The sequence below is a fragment of the Dermacentor variabilis genome, chromosome 8 (assembly GCF_050947875.1).
Source record: "Dermacentor variabilis isolate Ectoservices chromosome 8, ASM5094787v1, whole genome shotgun sequence".
NCBI classification, from domain to species: Eukaryota; Metazoa; Arthropoda; class Arachnida; order Ixodida; family Ixodidae; genus Dermacentor; species Dermacentor variabilis.
In genome coordinates, this window is record NC_134575.1 from 20,325,335 (window position 1) to 20,341,322 (window position 15,988).

At 45.3% G+C, this 15,988-nt stretch overlaps 1 long non-coding RNA gene and 1 pseudogene across 1 annotated transcript in view; one reads left to right on the forward strand and one right to left on the reverse strand.

Annotated features, from left to right (window-relative positions):
* Positions 1-15,988, forward strand: part of LOC142589788 (uncharacterized) — a 45,726-nt gene that overhangs the window by 12,806 nt on the left and 16,932 nt on the right. The window lies entirely within an intron of this gene.
* Positions 12,328-12,436, reverse strand: LOC142591817 (U6 spliceosomal RNA; annotated as a pseudogene).

Sequence of the window (15,988 nt, forward strand, 5' to 3'; positions counted from 1 at the left end):
ATGCAATTTGATCGATTCCTTCTTCGTGTACATCAGCGTAGGTGAAAGAATTGCGCATAAGCGTTAGTGGAGTGCAAACATCCCAAACTTGCATATGAAATTAATCTTATTTCATTGGTATGGAAAGAACAGGTATGATGCAGAGTATACATAACGAAATAACAAGATGAAGGCGCATTCAAGAATCCACTGGAAAGCTCGTGAACAACTCTCAGATATAAAGCTTGTAAGCATTCTACATTTGCCACGCCCTGCGAATTTTTGGGAAACGATCAATTCGTCCTGCATTCAGTATGACCCAGGATGCAGGCAAACTGCACATGACAGCAGTGCATCATGTAGTCTGGCGACACGCTATCACCAGAACTGTATGCGCAACCTGCCCAAGCATCTGCTGCGTCATCGCTTCGTGGCGCAGAAACATACCTTCCAAGCATCCGCCCATCAGAGCCCTCGATAATCACAACAGCTATAATGATGCTGCGTGCCATGTAAATGTCACTCCTCTCCTCACGCACCATCACACATTACTTTAAAACCTGATCGGACTCCTTCAATAAAACAAAAGCGGGCACACCACGAGGTGCCAACCTGTAAGCCCTATTGTTATACTTGGGGATAAATAACTTAGCCCATAGACTGGAAAAATTTCGAAATCCGCATTTTAAATTTTATACCGATAACATTACTCTTTGGGCAAGAAAATGCTCATTCAGGAGAAAAGAACAAATTCTTCTAGAAGCCATAAACACAGCGCACATTTTCGATCCTGAGAATGGAATGAAATGTGCACCTGAAAAGTTATAATTGGATTACGGTAAAAGGAAGATATAGCTATAAATATCAAAACGCTGAACTGAAGCTTGGAGATTTAACACTTCAAGCAGGCCACATCCTACAAACTCTAAAGACTGTGGTAAAACAAGTCACCTGAATGATAGGAAGAATTACGCGGAATGGGAGATGGCTAAGCGAATAAGGCAAAATAAGACTAGTTCAATCTTTTACGGGAACTAGAATTACCTACAGCCTCCCGTATCAAGAGCTTAATTGTGAAGAGGCAGAGCCGCCACACATTTTAACACGCACAGCGTGTTAGAATGTGTGGCTCATAAACTCATAAACTCATAACGCTGCCATGAGTTTTCCGGTGGGGACATTCATGGAGAGACTAGAGGCTCTCCGGGTGTACAACTTTGAAGAGCACAAAGCTGCGATATTGGTCCCAAAATGAGAACGGCGGAGTATATCATAGGTGGGCATTAGGGCTTCGAACAGCTACGATACCCGATCAATCCACAATACTGCAGCAGCGTTGTAGGAGACATGCCATGAGAGATGCGAGAAAAACTCAAAAAGGTGTCTGCATGGTGTCCATAGGATTGTGGTGTCACTGGCCGCACAAGGGTGGATGATCTTGCTCGTTAGGCTGCAATGCGAGGAAGGAAAGACACCCCGAACGAAAGCAACAAGCTAGCTAGAGCGCAATGTTTTAAAACATCAACGTCCTTCGCGCCAAAAACTCAACGTGCCAAACCCGCAATCAACAGTGGGGGAGGCTCAGCTGTAAAGAAAGATCCAAACACATATCCACATCTAGGGTAGGGGCATGCCATCTGGCCAACCAGATACGCCTATCAATCTCCTTGATGTGGGGGGAGACCATGCTTGCCATATGTGAAATGGGTACGCCAATCACGGCGCCAAAATTGAAATTCACTCCAAAGAACGAAATTCTTTTATGGAGCCTTGGGTAGTCATCCTCTCTCGGATTAAACTGGAGACCAAATTGACCAATCAGACTTAGTCTCTCTTCTCGACCAGTCCTGGCGCATGGCAATGTGAACTAAGGTCCCAAGGACCAATCCACCATCCTCCTTGACGCTATTTTTCCTTTATGATGTTCATTCTCTCTCAATTCCTACAAGCATGTCTTCCCTAATAGTGCCACCCATCAGGCAATTTTAGAAAACAGACGCTCTATGACGTGTTTTCTGGTATACGAGGTAAGGAGTTCTTCATCAGGACATTAGCTTTTACACAACGCTTCGGTGACCACAAGTCCCCACTAGTATCCACTAGAAGATGCTTCTTGAGGACACTACACGAATGGCGCCAGCGCCTCTGTCGATGCAAATATAATGAAACACGTGGAAAAAAACTATATCCAATTGACGCTCTTCTCCAAGAAACTGGCCGCCAACAAGACAACCTCTTGCACTAGCAGTTTCACCGACACAGAAAGAATTCCGGCGAAGGCGAACCGCAATGCGCATCTTGCCATGTACATGAGCAGTCGGCACTTTCGTAACATCGCAAAGAAGCCTGCATGATCAATAACGGCCACGACATGTATCTTCTGTCACCGCCGATATAATCTTCGACTAGCCCAGCAGACTGCGGTGTCGCTTTTTGGCCAGTTTAGCACCGACATTGTATACATAGCGAGTCGCGGACGTATTTCAAGCTAGCGCTCCAGAGATCGTGTCGAGGCACCACTATAAAGGACACCTACAGTGCTCAAAATTAAAAACAAAAACAAATTTCTCCCAGCCCAACAGTGGTCACAAGGGAAGAGGGCCTCAGTTATTGCCACATGGTCAACGATTCAGACGCTCTCCACAGAGTCTAACTACCACCGTTGCTTAGCTAGATTTCAAGCTCTGCCGAAACAAATCCTGCAGTCTCACCACCGACTTCATTCAATGGAGTTCCGCCACCCCAAGTGGGGTTGCGACCGAAGGGCCATCACCTGGGCTATCTCTACGATTCATGCCCTGCAATTAGACGAGGCAACATCGACACAAGCGCTGCACCAGCACCTCAAGACAACTTTACTGAAGCACGCGGAGCTCACGCTGTGGGACCATGCAATACTAGACACGCTCACGCCTGCAATCCTGGAGACTGTCCTGACCATAGCGTTGGAGTATGAAAAAAAAATTCAATTATGGGGTTTTACATGCCAAAACCACTTTCTGATTATGAGGCACGCCGTAGTGGAGGACTCCGGAAATTTCGACCACCTGGGGTTCTTTAACGTGCACCTAAATCTAAGTACACCTAAGTCCCAATCTAAGTCCCAAGTTGTTTAAAAACGGCTAAAATGCTGTCACAAGAACTTAAACTTCCTTGCCCGTTAAAAACAATTACAAAGTCATCCATATTACTAAATACTTTTAAAATGTTTAAAAACGCACCCCCAATGCTGACGTGTATTCTTGTTTGCTGCGATCTGCGCATGTTCTTTTTGCCTATATATGCCCACGGGCTGCCGTGAATAAAACAGTTGAAAGTTATCGCTCGTGCTGTTTATGTGTTCTCTCCCACTGTCCCCGTCTTTTTTGCGGTCAATATAATATGCTATAAATACCAACTAGACCAAAGTGAAGTTCTTCGGAACTCTTTCATGGTTGCATTTTTCTCACGGTCAGGTTTTTAGGTCGGCAGCGTTAACATATGTCCAAGGATAGTAATGCTGCAATGGCCAAAATGGCACTTCGATGAATTCAGCTGAAGTCCGGTGCTGCAAAATACGTCAAAAAATGCTGAAGTTCCTTGTAATTGCAAATAAAACGCAGGAGAGCCCTGTTACGTTGTCTAATTTACAGAAGCCCGTCAACACACTTGACCTTCTGAAGCAGAAAGTCCATCAATCACTCGAGAGTGGCAGGGACATTACACAGACCGAAAGGCATTACCTTAAACAGTTAAAGCCCGTCAGCATCTAGAAAAGCCATTTTCTCTCTGTCTATGGGGTTCACGGCAATCTGAGAATATGCAGATCAAAGGTTGATAGCCTAGAGAAGTGAGCCGCCCTATACAAACATTCAAGGGCATCATCAATTCGCGGAAATGGCTAAGTGTCCTTCTTTGACATTTTTTTCCATGTGGCAACAGTCCACACGAAAGCTCCGCGATCCATGCTTCTCGGTAACTATAGCAGCAGAAAAAGCAAAGAGACTGGAGGATGGCTCGATAATGTCTTTCGCAAGCATCTTCTTGACCTCATTGTGAATGACGCTTCGCTAAGCCGAAGACATGCGACAGGGGCGTCAGTGCGCAGGGCTAACATCGCCTCTGGGTATGCGATGGACGACAACAGCCGAAAGTCTCTCAACACGACTCGAGAATGTGACTAAGCGCATCATGGTTCTCAGACGTAAGGTCTGTCATTGGCGATCATGGTGCAACTTATCATCTGCCACAAGCTGTCGGCATCGGAGTGCCCTCTTAAGGACATGTAGCATGCAGTACAAAAGCTTCTAGCAGAAAACATTAGAGTAGGCAAAGGTGGGCTACGGAAAGCCCCTGCGCAAGAGTTCATGATCAAGCAAGAAATTCATAAGTTGAATGTGGGTTCGCTAGCCATAACGATCCGAACAGTGTAGTGGGCAGCGACACTGGGGGTGATCAGGACGTGAGTAAGAGGCGTCACGTAAAATTCGCGATCTGGAACAGGTGGCGAACATGACAATTAGACGTATATCACGGTTTTCGATGTTAGGACAAAAAATTCGCGGCAATGTAACTGAGACGAAGCAGGTTGCTCACTGGATTCGCAGAGTCGAGAAAGTTTAGGGCTGAAGACACTGCTCGGGCAAAGTATCAGAGCGGAATCAGTGGGAAAAAAATCAAGTTCGAGTATGCAGTCCTGAGGTGAATGCGAAAAGACAGTAAAAAGAAAAACCACCTGGTGACTAGCAACGGTCACTAGAGCTATGAACACCCCAACAAGGATGACCATCGCACAGTCAGGGAAACGTCGAACTTGAGTCGTAGGAGCTGTAAGGATTTTGTTCATACGACGAAAAACTGGCCCTCATGGGAGAGACATGCGTCCTAGTATCAACGAAACTCAGACTGTGATGCCTTCGACGTGGACGTGAAGAGTGTTCCGGTGGGCACGTGAGGGGAACAGATGGTTTTGTGTCAAGGTTGACAGCGCATCTTCACGTCTAGAACTTTCTCAGTCTAGTTTTCCAGCGAACAACGACGGCTAAAGGAATGTGGCTTCGAGTCGGCGAACGAGATGGATGGCGACACGGCGTAGGCGACCGGGCGTAGCCGTTACCTTCCTTAGGGACAATGAGTGCAGAGGATTCGGTACGGAAGGGACTGGAATATGTGGGAATTTGGCTAGGGAACGGAGAGGTCCACTGGCGGCGGCAATAAAGAGCGATGTGTCTAACGAGGCTGCAGCGGAAACAGACAGGTTCATCATCGCTTGTTCTCCATTCCGACTGGTTTCAGGAATAATCAAGGGCGTACAGCTCACGACCAGACCTGTCCACGCATACTAGGCAGTCATCACGAGTGTTCATGAAGCAAATAATAGAGAAGGATGGGCTTCGCAAATTCCTGGCGAGCAAGGATCTAGATCAATGAATCTGTAGACGTCGAGGTATAGGATACTGTGGTTCCAAAGCCCACAAGTATCCGATACCTCGATACAGAAGCCAGATATGCAGCGTCAAGATCTCGGTGGATTATGCGCGTCCTGTTGTCTGATGTGGATGCTTGACAATGTTTGCTTTCTAGGAGAACGTTGCTGCAATATTCGGAAGACGCTCGAACAAAGGCGAGATGCGCCGTCATTTCGCTTGCTCTAGAGGACGGCACTCTTTAATCACACTGTCAACGGTGGTCACGTTGATGAAGACGAACAAATTGAACGTGACGCCCACGATACCATTCCCAATGTGGGCCACTATGTGAGCTTTGGATATCTTCTGGTCAGTTTGTAGACACTAGGCCAGCGCCACTCTTTGTATGTACGAGAAGCAAGGCTTAGTGGCGTCTCGCTGCATACCGCCAGTATTTTCTTGGCGACAAGCTGTCGGCCAAATAGGTTGCCGAAAAGGCAGCGGAGCTGCAGCTTGAACTTGTCCCAGGCGGTGAGATCGTCCTGGTGGGTAAAAAGCAGACTCGAAGTGCTCCGCCGGGGAAAAAAATATCTAACGCCTGCCATCATTTAAGTTGGATCTCAGCCATTTTATATGCTGACGAACTCATGCGTGCTTAGCCACTCATCCACATCAATGTTGTTTGCCCCGGAAAAGGTTCGGCGTTCACGGGGCTCTGAAAGGGCGATAAACTGGGTGGTGGTCGCAAGCTTAGCTGGTGGTGAATTGCGATCGTCTGAATGCATCCAGGTCGATTCGAGGTTGGTGTGCTGCGAAGGCCCGTCCTCTGAAAGAGTATCCACCACCTCCGCCAAATAAATGTTACATGGAAGCACATAAGGGAAACTATTTACAGAGTGTCCTTATAAGCGCATCATGCACTGGCAAGCATGGAAGACCGCCAACATGACGCAGAGTACGTCGTCTTAACCATATCAGCAAGTGGCCGCTTATGTGTAGGTTCCACTAAACGCAAGTCTACATCATCTTGTGCGAGTTGCACTTGGCAATATGCATAGCTACGTTGACATGGTACAACTCCTTGCATTTGCAATAAAATTAGAACCGCAATAATGCGTCATGTCGGGCAATTTTGCTTTGCCGCTACAGAATTCATCTAAGTCTTCAGAAAACCATCTATTAGTAGTGAATATTTTCTTATTTTGCAGGCAACATAATTAAAAATAGGTGGACTTCGAATACTGTAGCCTGTGATGTTTGCAGCAAAGAAATCGAGAAATCAAATATTTTCCGTAGACATTTTTCAGACACTTCACTATTAAGCTGCTGCTGCAAGGAACAGGTTTTTCCGAGAAGGGCTTTACCTAATATGCACAAGAACGAAAAATATGTGCGACAAGTACATTCTATTACATGATAATAAAGAACATAGCAAGTTCAAACGTCCTTGACTCGATTTTCTTGTTTTAATGGAAAATCATGGTAGAACAATATTGATTCGTAAAATAGGGTAAAAGCACCTTCGTTAGCTATATATAATAGCTGAGGTGGGTGAAAGTATAAATTACAGTATAGTGTGCGGGGATATTGACAGAGCAGAACCCTTATTATTCAAAGCGAGAAGAGTGGAGCACCTACATGACACTTGTGGAATAGATTTCTTGTTATTGCAGAGGTACTGTGTGATGTCAATTAATCATGTAGTGCAAAGGAGATGTTTTTCAAAGCTTGCATAAAATTACATGGAAGGACGTCATTTGTTATTTGAAAAGCCGCACAGCGTTTCCAGGAAGATATTGCAGAAATATCAAGGTATTGTGAATGAAGTTGTGTAGAAAGTGCACACTTGGCTGCTCAGGCAAGAAACGCGTCTTCAAAAAAGTGTTTTTCTGAATTTTCATGCACGCTAACACGCTAAAACAAAGTGCGAAAAAGAATTGTGTCAGAAGTCAGTAGGTTCCCTGACAAGCATAAAAGTTCTTGGTTTGGTTGTATTTTGATGTCCAAAGTGAGATGACCAACCTACTTCTAGGAATTCTTCAATCAAACTTCGCAATAACATTGAAAATGCATCAACGTCAAATAGTGCGAGTGAAAAACGTGTTTTATGTCATAACAACGAACATAATAGGTGACTTGTCTTCGGCTAAAGCGTGTCTCACATAAACATTTTACTTCATGTAGAATCTGTTCCTGGGCTATGAAACATACGACCTGAAAGCTCCATGTGACCCCCTAGCGGATCTCAGCTGGCAGGAGTCAAAGTCACAGTTCTGTTGTGTGTTGGATGCACCACTAGGCACATCGCCATACGCTGAGAAAAAAAGATGACATCGCTAATAAACCCACTGCTCGAAATTTTAGGCCGCCTCTATCACGTGCCAAAAATAATTCCAGTGCCTGGCGTTTTTTCTCGGGAACGTATCACAAAGGTGTGCTAGCACTGGCCCTGATTTTTAAGCTACGGACAACAAGGTGGAACTGATCCTAAAGTGTCCATCATAATTTTGAACGAGCGATTGTTCTGTATAGTTCGACAAAATCGCCACCATCACCGAAACCTGGGGCATTTAGTCTCGCGGCGTTTCTCCCTCACTTTTCGATTCCCGCAAATATCTCAGCGCACGGCCATGCAACATGAATAAGCGTTAAGCAATCTTTTTCGATTACTAACGTTAAAGTGAAAGAGATCTCTCCAGGTTGGTTTGTGAGGCATAAGTCGGCTTTAATAGCACTACGTACATCGCTGACACATTTGATGTCTCCTTTATAGGAACGTGACGAAGTCTCGATGACTCAATTTGTTGAAATCGCAGAAGGTTCCCTAAAAAAAGAGAGAAACACCAGTGCGCTTCGCTGTTACCTGCCGTAATAATTGTCAAACTCTTGAAAGTATAACGGTTTCCAACAAGTACGGACGCGAGCACAAGTAAGTAGAAACGGACAGGACAACGCTGAACTTGAAACTGAAATTTATTGTGACCCCATTCCACAAATCTCCGCCACGCATACGTATACACCCAAGAACGGTAACAAGGTTTCTAGTTACATATTGACAAAAGACAAATGCGTGTTTAAAAGCAACGTCACACTCTTTCCCTACAAAGGCAACGACACTTGGAATAATATGATAAATTTAGAAATTGAAGTTCGTTATTATTGATATGAACCGAAGGTTCACTCACACGTGTATGCGCGCTCAATTTTTTCGTCTGGAACGCTTCGCTAATTTCTCGGCCCAGTTTACTGCGCTCTCTACCATGCATGCCCCTATTTATGCATGTCCCTATTTTATCACAGGGTGAACGGACTGATTGTACACCTTTTAAGTGATAATGGCAAACTTCCAGTGAGGATGTGACAATGTCTGCCGAATGCGCCCCAAGCCAATTTTATTCTTCTGTAAGTTTTCTTCATATGATCAGGGTTCCCTGTGTATAATTGACCTAGGTAAACGTATTCCTTCATAGACTAGAGTCTCACTGGCATCCTTGAACCCTTGTGTGCTTGCCAGGGTATTGATCATTATCTTTGTTTTCTGCATAATATTCTTCAACCCCGATCTTATGCTCTCTCTGAACAGGACAATGTCATCTTAAAACCGAAGGTTACTGGGATATTAGCTGTTGATCCCTAATCATAAGCCTACCCACAGTAGTAGCTTGAATACTTCTTCCAAGCGTGCAGTGAACAGCAATGGAGAGATTTTGTCATCTTGTCTGAGCCCTTTCTATAGTATCTTGCTACTTGTGCGCAATAAGGTAACTGTGGTATCTCTGTAGATATCTTCTAACATACATAGGCTTCCTGTACTCCTTGATTACGTAATGCCTCTAAGACAGCTGGTATCTCTACTGACTCCAATGCCTTTTCGTAATCTATGAAATCTTTATAGGGAGGCTGACTGTAGTCTGCAGAATTGTTGATTACCTAACTTCATCGCTGGCTATAGAAGGAGCCTGTGTAACCTGTTCATTACTACTTCGAATGGAGGTATTGTGGCTGCTCTGGGTTTTGTACTAATCAAGATATAGTTATTCCGACGCTTTACAATATCTTTGGAATTCCGGATAACACTTCTCTGCATATTTTAAAGTACATAGATCTTGATTTGTCCTACGCCAAGTTTTGTTACTCATTTCATGCTGTGTCCATGTTTAACTGTTTCTTCAGTTTTTCGTACGTTACGTTTCTTACGTTATGTTACTTACGTTACGTTGTAATTACCAACATCCCGTATTTTGTTCTTGCGGGCAAGCTTTGAAAGTCCCGCTTTCATTATCTCATTTCAGAAGACTTTCATTCGGTGTCGTTTCCGTATCCGGTTCTTCGTTGCTTAGGAGAGCAACGAAGGAGCATTTTATTGGTTGTCGTAATGGGTTACCTCCAGCTTCAATTGCTACTTCTCAAGCCAGACTAGTTGCGCTTTCAATCATTGCCTCTGTGTCATCTTTATCTCGCTAACCTAAGGCTGTATATTTCTTTGTAAGTATCAGCCGAATTGGTCTGCTTTTTCCCTTACTGCGTCGACGTTAGCCTGGTTCTATTTGACAAGGTTTACTCTTTCTCTCTTCAGATTGTGGTTAATCCTAGACCTCACTAATATTTAATAACTTCACTTTAGTATACCTAGCACTTCTACATCCTGCACTATGCTGGGATCATCAGAATGTATGAAATGAATTTCATGTTTCACAATTAGGGATTTCCCGGGTCCACTTTCTTATTTTTTGGTGCGCTTCCTGTAGAAGATGCTCATTATTCCTAGCTTATTCTATTCCGCGAATTATACCAACATCTCTCTTCTAGTGTTTCTGCAATCGCCGCCGTAGTTGATAACCGCTTGTTCTCAGGCCTGCTTTTCCCACACATTTGCATTGAATTCGCCCATTACTACAGTATGCTAACTTTGCACTTTTCTCATCGCTAATTCAACGTCTTCATAGAACTGATCGATTTCATCATTATAATGACTGGAAGTTGGAGCGTAGGCTTCCACTGGATTCAATCTATACCTCTTATTAACATTTGTTGCAAATACTGTTACCCTCTCATTATTGCTGTAGAATTTTTCAACGTTGCCCGCTGTGGCCTTTTGCATTAGGAATCGTACTCTGTACTTCTTATTTGGAAGTCCTTTATAGCAGGGGGCGTTGCCATCAGTCAGCACTCTATAAGCCTCACCAGTTCTTCTAAACTTAAGCCAATGATATCCCAAACAAGACTTCAAATTCGTCAATGAACTGCTCTAAGCTAGCTTCACTCGGGAAAGTTCATGTGTTAAATGTGGCGACGGTCAGTTTCCATTGGCGGCATATCTGGGTCCATGGATTCTTAGCACCCTCTATTATGCAACAGGCCTGACCACCACCTTTGTCAGGCGCTGCGCATCAGCTAAGGACTGAGGGCCGTTGGTTGACCGGATGATTCATTTGGGAAGGAGTGACCAAATACTGCAACAGGGAGGCAAAATCTTGTTCTGTTGAAGAAGTGTCTTTTGCTGAAGCTTAGCAGGTCTTCCTAATTGAGATTAGTATATATCCACTGGCTCTCGGCATTTCTGCCAGTGTCAGGCGTCACTCCCAGTCCAGAGGTGTAGTGAATTGGAGGACAGGAGGCAAAGTCGAGAGTTCCACCTTCAGATTTGAAAAAAAAATTGGATTTGAAGTTCTGACTGTGGCAACCGAGCATCCAAGTTTGCTCAGTCAGATAACACTAAAGGCTGTGCGGCCACCTTATGGCGGAGAATTTCAGCGCAGAGGACCTTACATGCGTAAAAGCTCCCTTGATTTATCCGCGATCGACGGGTTTTGCTGATCGCCATAGGTAACACAATATAGAATTATTTCTTAATGGTTCTAACCTCGTATTTCCGGAATGCCACGTACGCAGGTGATTGTGAACGCGGCTAGGTGTACGAGATGTTTCCACGACCTCGAAACACACCTAAAACGACCAAGGTGCAAGAAAATGGCGGAGCTCGTTGCTTCTCTGACCCGGAAGACCACGAGACACGCACGTGAAGCAGACAGATTAGGTCAAAGAAAGCATGAGCGAAGTTCTTTTTTGCAGTTTATATTTGAAGTGCAGATAAATGAACGGAAAATGATATGTATGTCTTGTTATCCGGAAACGAAACGAAAAAGCAAATCTGCGCCAAGAGCAGCTTCGCCGATGCTTACTAGGAGAAAAATTCAACTGAACGATCGGCGCATGCTGGGGTTCCCAAGCACTGATCTACGTCCGTACAACAGCATGCTGGTAGCTCTTAAGCCTTTGCGAGGACAGTGGGAGGTAAATGGTACTCTTGAGGGAATTTCCGGCAGGACATTCACATCGACACCAATATCAACAGAAACATCAATTTCCTGTAGCTGTCGGTGACGTAAAAGAGTTAACCTTGAGTCCCAAGAAGACCACTCATCGACATTAGTGCTCCTTATCATTATTTTTCGGCCAGATACACGGCATGTTCTTGAGGCCCTCCATGCCACGAATAACCTTAATAAAAGTAAGGAAAACACACACCAGCAAGATATCACAGGTTTCAGCCAAATTAAAGAAAATGAATAGTGGTCGAAAGCCGAAATTACAATTTAATAAAAAGTCAAAGACAAAAAAACGAGCTATCGCGGATATCGAGCATTAGATATAACAAGTGTAACTTCTTAGTTAACTCATGACTGAAATTCTGAATTGGCACGGCATGTTGCGTCTCAGTATTGTGTCCAGTTGATTATTAGTGAAGAAAGAAGAAAAGAGAAACAGCAAAAAGAGAAGAAAGTTCCACACCTTTAGGTGATTTTAGGAACAAATAGATCCCAAACAGGTCCGTCAGTGGGAGATCAACTGTAGCATGTCCATGGACTGGCATGACTTCGCCCTGCGGTGATAAGGCTGGAAAACTGAAACTAAGCAGTTAATAATAAATCACCAGTATATATGGCAGACAAAATATGAGCGTGAGGGTGAACGCGTCGCAATTTTGCTTGTCATCCTTACGCAGGGGCCATACTAGGTTTCTCTGCATCTTTCGAATTTCCTTTTGTTTTATGTTGTTTGGAAGTAAACGGGCATGTCAAGCACTTTCTGACGGCGATAAGCGCTGATGCTATGAACAAAACAGAGTGGTGTGTTGCTGTATGATCGAAGTGTTGGGTCACGAGTATCGAGTGCGGTGGTTGTGTCCAGGTTGGGAGAATCCAGAGCACATTCTGTGTCCGCCATTTCAATGGGTTTGTGGCAAATTGGAAGCGAGAAGCTCCGCGAAGGTTAAAATGTATCGGTGCAGTATAGCAACCTCGCGAGGTAAGCTGGCATTGTTGGACGGGAAGCACGGCAAAATTACAGAAACGAAAGAAACGCAAGCCGATAAAACATCTGGTGGTGGCGGAGATGCCGTCAACGTCCTTCGTTTTTTCAACGTCAACAGCTGAAGCTCAGAGGGGTGGTCTATCGCCGTGACAAGGATAATCTGCATGGGATCTCGTTGTCACCGAAGGAAAATCTCCGACGGGAGCAGCCATTTAAATGTTGCTCCTCGATCTCATAGCAGTGCTTGCACGAGACAGGGAAGTTAGTAGCCGAGTTGCTCCTTAGACATAGGCTGCTGCGGGCTTTTAAGTTCAGACATCATGAAACATTCCGCGGCGATGGTCTTAATAGTCACCGATGTCACGGTAAAATTGAGTCTTCTTTACTGCTGCTATTGCACGAGGGATTGTGTTTCAAGGACGCCCCCACACTGGCCTTCATAAAAAGATTGCGCTCCGCTATTGAATTAGAACCACTCAAGTTGGCGCTGATGGTACGAAGTGGGTCAAAATGAAAGCGTTCTGAGTGCATATAAGTGTAATTACTAGACACATGGATCATCCACTGATGAACGCTACAAGCATATGGCCTGTTGCCACCTACTCAGAAGCCGTGGTACCGCAGCAAGACTTATTGCCGTCGGACTTTCAACCACATGCTGACTGCTTGGACTACCGTCCATTTTCGGCAGAAACGGTTTTGGCACGTGCAGAAGAGTTGAGTGTTCCCAACGTGCCATGAAGTCCCTTTTTAACTTTCAAAAGGAGAATGGTTTAGACGATCGCCTCTAGAACCAGTGAGACATGCAGTCAGTGGGAAATATGTTTGTGCGATAACTTCTTGTGACAAGATTATTTTTGTGTGGACGAGATTACTCTTGCGTGCATTGCTTCGACAGTGTGCATCAGTATATTGAACAACGTGTATATAGCAGCTCATCGTACCATACCATAATCACCTGACACCGACCTTTCCCTGTTTTTCCCACTTCCCCTTTCCCCAGTGAAGAGTAGCGCGCTAGAGACAATCTCTCCAGGCCGACTTCTCGTCCTTTCTCCTCATTAAAATGTACTCCTCCTCAGAAAAAGCCGCATCTTCTGCATGGACCCATGCAAAAGGTGCGCCTTGTTTAATGTTGGTGAGCTGTTTCGCAGTAACTGCCTAAATTTTTCAGAAGCCGGTGAGAAAAGGAGCAATCTCCCACAAAGCTGCGACGATCTTTGGCGGAGTTGTGCGTAGAGAAGTCTTTCACGGCTCCAATTTGCTCACGGTCAGGTTGTAAGACAATAGCGTTAAAAATACGGCAAAAGATAGTAATGCGGCCATGGACGAAACGGCACTTCGATGTATTCAGCCAAAGTTCTGCACGAGGAAATAGGCCAATAAATGCTGAATGGCATTGGAGTTGCATATAAAGTCAGGGGGAGCACTGTTACGTCATCTAAATTATACAAGCCCGTCAACTCATTCGAACTTATGAAGCAGAAATTCAGTCACTCGCTCGAGAGTGGCTGGGATATTACACAGAAAGAAAGGCATGACCTTGAACTGGTAAAGCACATGAGGAGCTACAAAACCCGTTTTACCTCTGTCTATGGGGCTCACCGCAATCTAAGAATATACAGATCAGGCGCCGACAGCAGAGGTGTGGCACCATACAGACAGTCAAGGGTACGCGGTAGTGGGCAAGCGTCTTTCTTTGTAATGTTGCCCAGGTGTTGATAGTCCCCACAAAACACCACGATCCATGGTTCTCGGTAAATATAGCAACAGAAGAGAGAGACTGGAGGATGGCTCGATAATGTCTTTGCAAGCATCTTATTTACCTCATGGTGAATGACACTAGACTAAGGCGTAGACATTTGATAGGGACACCAGTGCACAGGGCTGAAATCGCCTGTGTCTATGCGATGCGGAACAAAAGCTTAAAGTATCTATATAACACTGGAGGATACGACTAAACGCATCAGGGTGCTCAGACGTAAGGTCATTGGTGATCACGATGCAAATTTATCGGCTGCCACAAGTTGTTGGCATTGGAGTGCCCTTCTATGGACATGTAGCATGCGGTACAAAATCTTCTACCTGAAAGCACTCGAGAGGGCAAAGGTGGGCTACGGAAAACCAATGCGCAAGTAGTTTCACGATTAAGCCAAAATTCACTAGTGGAAGGCTGGTTCTGCTAGCTATAATGCTTGGAAGGGTGTAGGGTGCAGAGACACTGTGGGTGATCAGGACGTGAGAAAGATCGTCACTAAGAATTCTGGTTCTGTAACTGCTGCCGAACATGACAATGATGCGTATGTCACGCTTTTAAATTGTAGGAGATGAACGTCGCTGCAATATAAGTGAGAAGAAGCAGGTTGTTCACTGTATTCTAAAAGGCGTGGAAGATCAGGATGGAGTGCAATGGCCGGGCAATCAGTCAGATCTGAATCGGTAGAAATAAAATCGACTCCAACTAGCCGGTCCCGAAGTTAATGTGCAAGGACCGTAAAAGTAACCACGCGGTGAACACCAACGGCAACGAGTGCTGTGAACATCCTAAAAAGGGGCGACCGTCGCATCGTTAGCGAAACAGCCGACTTCGGTCGTGGGATCTGTAAGGAATTTCTTTATACGACGACGAAAACTGGCACTCATGGGAAAGACGTGCGCCCTAGTATCAAAGAAACTCTGACAGCGATGCCTTCGACGTGGACTCGAGTGTTCCGGTGGGCACCTAAGGGAAACAGAGCCTTTAGGTCAAGGTCGCCAGCTCAGCTTGCCCTCTAGAACATGTGCAGTCAGTTTTTCAAAAAAAAACAACGACGCTGAAAGCTCTGCGAGTGGAAGCGGCTTCCAGGTGGTGGTCGTAATGGATGGTGACACGGCATAGGCGACCGGGCGTAGCGGGTACCTTCCTTAGGTACAATGGGTTCAGAGGTTTCGGTACGGAAGGGACTAGAGCATGTGGGAAATGGGCTGTGGGACTGAGAGGTCCTCTGGCTGCGGCAATAGAGGGCAATGTGTCTAGTTCGCGTGCAGCAGAAACAGGTAGGCTTAGCATCAGTGTTTCGACATTCCGACAAGCTTCTGGAATAATCAAGGCCGTACGGCTCGCGACCACGCCTACCCGCGGAGACTAGGCCGGCGTCAGGAGCGTTCATGGAGCAGACAGTAGAGAAGGATGAGTTTGACACATCTTTGGCGAATAATGGCCGGGATCAATGAAACATTTGGCGCCGAGGTATCGAATATTGTGGATTTATCAGAAGCCGGATATGCGGCGTCAAGCTCTCAGTGGACTATGCGCGCTCTGTCGTCAG